The sequence below is a fragment of the Acyrthosiphon pisum genome, chromosome A3 (genome assembly GCF_005508785.2).
Source record: "Acyrthosiphon pisum isolate AL4f chromosome A3, pea_aphid_22Mar2018_4r6ur, whole genome shotgun sequence".
Taxonomy (NCBI): domain Eukaryota; kingdom Metazoa; phylum Arthropoda; class Insecta; order Hemiptera; family Aphididae; genus Acyrthosiphon; species Acyrthosiphon pisum.
The window spans coordinates 30,487,642-30,493,605 of NC_042496.1; the positions used below are offsets into that span (position 1 = coordinate 30,487,642).

At 29.6% G+C, this 5,964-nt stretch overlaps 1 protein-coding gene across 1 annotated transcript in view; it reads left to right on the forward strand.

Annotated features, from left to right (window-relative positions):
• Positions 1–5,964, forward strand: part of LOC100568787 (nose resistant to fluoxetine protein 6) — a 135,475-nt gene that overhangs the window by 93,922 nt on the left and 35,589 nt on the right. The window lies entirely within an intron of this gene.

Consider the following 5,964-nt stretch of genomic DNA (forward strand, 5'->3'; position numbering starts at 1 on the left):
GAAATCCTGTGCGGACCCTCGCTGGTTGACTGCCGGAGGAAACCATCGCCAGACAACGTTTGCTGCTCAATCAAGGACAAATCGAAACGAGCTGATCGCCATGATCGAATCCATCATGTCGACAAAGGAAGACAACGAACGAGAAGACCAGGCCTACCACAGAGCAGCAACGAACAGGCGAAGAGCGTGGCAAGCTCCAGCCTGAGCCACAAGGGACCACGATGAAGAACGGTCAGTCTCACCCTCGAGTCGCAACAGCGAAACGTCGGAGGTGTCACCGACCACGTTCTTCATCCCCCACTTGTGACACTTGTGACTAACCGGAAGCGGAGGACATCCGAGTACGTGACTCCAGAGCGGCGGACTACGGTCGGCTCGTGAAAAGGAGCTAAGAACGAGTTAAACAGGGCGGCGGACTCCGGTCGGCCTGCCAACACGAATCACCGAACCATAAAATAAAATGTATATTTTAAAAAAAAAAAAAAAAAAACGTTATGACCATTGTGAGGGGGTTAGGAGGGATTTGTCCCGCCTAACAATCATTTCGGTGTGTTGTTTGTCAATAAACGATGGCGGCGTCGCGGCGGTTATGCGAAAGCAATTCCCGCGACGTCGTCGGTTATAAGCTGAAAAAAAAAAGGTCCAATAACCTAACCCAGGGAGATAACCTAACCTAAAACAGAGATTTTGAGATTTGCGATGGACAGTTTTGTTTATAAATGATTGCTATTGGTTACAGGAGAAATTATTAGTAGAAATTAGTAAGTATTCATTATTTTATTGGTTAGACAGTTCGGGTACAAGCTTGTATCAAATCGAATTTTCGCACATTGCCTATCAATTTGCAGTTTCATAACTAGGGGGGCTAACTTTCCTGACTAAGTCTTAGCCTCCCACCCCCCGATGATTAGATCATCGGTTCCCATACTTTTTTGGCTCTTTTTTTTGAACTGAGTTTTTCCAAAGGTGTGAAAAAATTAATAAAAATTGTAATGGAAACCTAATATGAAAATATCTATTTGATTAAAATTATACATAATTTATACATTTTTATTTATATAATCATAATTGTTTTTATAACAGCCATCGCCAGGTTTCCAAATATATTTTTGGACCATATCTATCAAATTATACGGTACCACGGCGTCCCTGTAAAGACTACGCGGTGGAACAGGGAACCACAGCGCACACTTTGGGAATCACTAGATTATACAAAATACGCATATTTTCTTCTTTCCGAGTTTTCGAAAAATAAATAATTCAGAGAAGTTTTCCATCAGTTTAATGGGTAGCTGGTAGTTAAAACGTATATCCTATAATTTAATTTTCTACATGTTTTAGATAAATTATTTTCTCTCCTCGTCTGAGTATGTTGATATCATTAATCCGTTATGTAATATGCATGAATGAAAGCTTAAGAAAATACTTCAGAAAAATCTAAAAAAAAAAAATTGGGATTGAACCATTGGGGTCACCCAAAAAACAACCCGCTCGATGTGTGGCAAATTATTCCTGTCATTATTGACAAAATTAATTTTAAATTAATCAAAAACATCAAAACTATACGTCTATACGACACAACCGCTGTTGTTTATTGCATTATTTTAGGTCAGTATCATAAAATACGTTTCTTTAAATTAAGGTTTCAAGGTTGTTCTTGTGGTTTCAATCAAATTTCGTCTAATTTAAGCCTTACGTGAAGCGAGTAATAATACTTTTTATAGTGAAAATAAAACATTTCTAACAGTTTTCAGTGTATTTTTGTAATTTTCACAACATTCAGTAAAAAATGTAATATAAAACAGAATTTAAAGCATGGCGTTTTATTTGCATTACCTTCCTAAGAATCGTATAGTTACGAACATTATGGAACTATAGAGAGGACGATTGAATAGTATTTAATTTAGAAAAAATATAGAAAAAACACAGTTAAGAAATCGTGCTTCGACAAGTTTTTATGAATCACATAGATATTTTAGCGTTTTCGTGTAAAATGGTGTATGAACCTATGATGTATATTTTAATTTAATAGACGCATAGTTCAATAATATATAAATATAACGTTAAATGTGGAATATTCAATACTATCTCTATCTTTTTTTAACATTTTTAAAACCAACATTTTTTCATGTTATTTAATAGCGATTCCTATTTAGTTGGTAGATACCTTAAAATTAATATGATAATACAAAACAAATAACGTATACCTTCAATTTTTACTTTATGATGTATCGTCTAAATTATTCTTAAATTATTTATATTTTATATTCGATAATTTACGTAATTATTACGTTTGTAGATACCGTGATGAGAGTACGAGACAACCTAACGGCTTGGTGTTATATAATATGGTTTCGATCAAATGGTTTTAGAAATAACTATTTTCTCGTGACTTCAATAAACCTAAATTAGTTTGGTGGTTATATTATTAGAATAATGACGATTGAGTGCACAGAACAAATGATTAAAACGTAAATGCTATAACGTTAATCGAGATTGCAGCAGGATAAGGGTTTTCAAAAGATTTATTTATTTGCACCGAGCAACATCTGCCCTTATCGTCTAGAGACAACTTCTTTTTCATCCCGTGGGACGAATAAACCTGTAAAAACATCGACTAACAATAATTAAGCGTGTCAGAAATACGAAAAACACGAAAAGTTGGAACGATTTTTTTACCGTTTGGATAACGAATTAAACATGTCAACGTCCAGACAAATAATCCGAAAAGACACTTTATCGACATTTTAATATTAACCGGACAAAGTGTAAATTATAAAACGAATAAGTTTGACATTTTTTGACACTGGCGTGAGCTACAGTAAGCCACATGGTAAAATTACAGTTTCAGCGAAAATTATTAGACAGAAAAAACATTTTTATGATTTATTTTATGATAAACCGAAACATGACTAATATGGACGTTGTCATAAAATATAATAATTAATTAATACTAAATTCATGATCAATTTTGGAATATTTGTTATTCCGGAGAAAAAAAATTGTTGCAAACCGCCCCTTCCGTATGATGATATAATAGTTCAATAATAATAAAAAAAAGGTGTAACTATTTTCATCAAGCAAAAATCATTCTTGTATTAACATTCTCAATGGTTTAATTCACATCCATACTTTATTATTGTTCATTGAAGTAAATGATTTTTACCATTTCCATTGATCTTATAGTATACATTCGTTATAGAAATAATATATATTTCCAAATACATAAGTTTAAATATTTTTTGATACTAAAAAGAAGAATAAATAATTTTACGTGAAATAAAGAAGAATATGTTTATTTTGTGATAAAATGTAAAATACAAAACTACACCTATAGGATATAATGTATAATAATATTATGCATAGTATATTATTATAAAGTTTTTTTGAGCGTAGGTACCTATCAGGGACTTTGCGGAATATATTAATATTATGTAACTTTTGTGTTGAGGATATTTTGTAACTGGCACGCTGACTTACGACACTATATTATATTATTATTCGATATGATTCTATATATTATTTCACAATAATCATAGTATGTATTGTCACTTATTTATAAATTAACTATTGACATTCGACTATCACGTGTTACTAAGTAAGTAATATACACGCATATTGCATATATTACACAGGGTATAACAGAAATAACTGACTATAATGCGACAACTTTTGTTATAATATTAATAATTACATTTAATTTTTTTATATATTATAATTTATTAACATTATAGGCATAGCGCTATTATACCTATTGATAGTATAAACTGTTTTTGTTTTTATTTCTTGAAACCAAGAATTAAAATTAAAACATTCGAATCAAATATTTTAGGGAAATTTTAAAATAGCTAATTTGTAAATATGATTATATAAGAACAGTTTTGAAAAAAAAAAACATTTATCTAATTTAAGTTGTTTAGTTTTTAGAATTTTTTAAAATATTAATATTTTTTTGGAATAAATTAATTTAAAACGTAATTTTTTTTTCAAAATATTATTTTTGGACATGGCATGAGTATAATATATCTTAGATTAATTACTTATTCTTATAATTTTCACAATTTTCGTCATACGTTGAACTAGCATAATTTTTTTATTTTATGTCAGATCATTCTGTTACACTCTGTATATTTATATTGTATACAAATCGTTTATGCATTGCATCTGTGTGTAATATTTATATGAACAAATATTCAACTCCTCTTATGTTGACACCCCCGAGGAAATTTGCTACATTCAACACTACATTCGGCCCCTTTGGCAATGCTTCATATATGTATATGTATTATGATATATCATATTGTATGACAGTAAAGTTAGGTAGTTGAAAATATATTTTAACCTTAACGAGTGTAAACGTTCAAAAATATCTTTTGGACTTAATACCATTTTTTTTCTGATTTTCGTTTAAAAAAAATATATTTATACAGGTATATATGACGTATATTATAATATAAAACGTTAATAAATCACATTACGAACGAAATTTTGTTTGTATGAGTTTTGTATACGAAAAAACTACCTTTTTGTACAAATTCAACCGAGTGAAGGCTTAAATGAAAACTTCAACAAATATGTAAAGGAAGGTAATTTTTAGCAATCAGTGTTCTTAGGCTATAAAAAATAGCTAAATAGGAATGTCAAAATTATTAAACCAATTTTTTTTTGTAAACGTTTGAATCTCTTTTAGCCGTTGACATCGGTGCATATTAAAATAATTTGCAGACAGTTGTGAGGGTTGAAACGGGACCAATACATCATTATTTTTATTAAAAACTTGTGGTGACTGACATTTGTTTTTTTCGAGTACAAATCCGGATCTACGTTGTGCTCTAAATCTCTCATTCTCACGTATCAAAATAAATAAAACAAAAACCTGAAAATGATTTATTGGTTTAAATAAAAAATAAGAAAATGTGTTTTCATCGCCTTTGTAAGAATGCTGACAATAACCTAGAAATTATGTTTTTCTTGAACGTTGGTGATTATGGTAATAATAACAGTTTAACTATTGTATACAATTTAGGTAAGCTGTACGGCGATGGTTGGAAACCATTTTTCAATGTGACTATGACAAATATTTTAACAGATCGCTAACTATAACTCACATTTACAATATGCAAACTAAGAACTATAATTTAATTTCTCTTTCGTTTACTTTTTGTTTGTTTTATATAGATTTGATTAAAATCACGTCAGATATTAAGTATAACGGAACTAGCTTGTGTAATAAATGATTAATATTTCACAAGTACCTATTTAAATATTGATGACAATATTTTTCTTGAGTTTAAATAACAATAATATATAACTGGCGAGCGAATTCTTAGGATCTTAAAAGCTTAAAAAATGATGCTAATATACTCTTAAAAAAACCTTGAAATATTCTCTTAATATTATATTAAAAACTGTTAAAATATACCTTCATAGTTTTTTTTGTTTAAGTCATTCTATTATTTAATTTTGTATGTAAAGTAGGTATATTATATTATTATATATTTAATGATTTAGAGTTCTGTGTGTTATTCTTCATTTGATTTGATGGTAGGTAATTGATTAATGATAAGGTCATACAGCGTATATCACTAGCCAAGTGGACCATATAGTGAACAATATTACCAATTTAATTACAAACCATTGAATTTGATTAACAATAAACAAGAATGTTTTGTACAAATAATTGAACGTATTAATTCAATAATTTTATTTTATAATACACATATTTTTTGCAGGGCTTGAACCCGAAAATATTTTTTGTCATTTTAATTTTGTTTTCGGTGGTCGGTATATATTTTTCCGATTTTGATTTCAGTTTTTTTTTAGTTTTTAACGGTTTTAACCGGTATTAAAAATCGCTATCCAATATCGGTTTCAAGCCTTGTTTTTGTGTAATTGATCCTTTCTTGAGAAGTGAAAAATATATCGCAATATATTCTAAAATGTGAGAAATAGGATAAATATTCT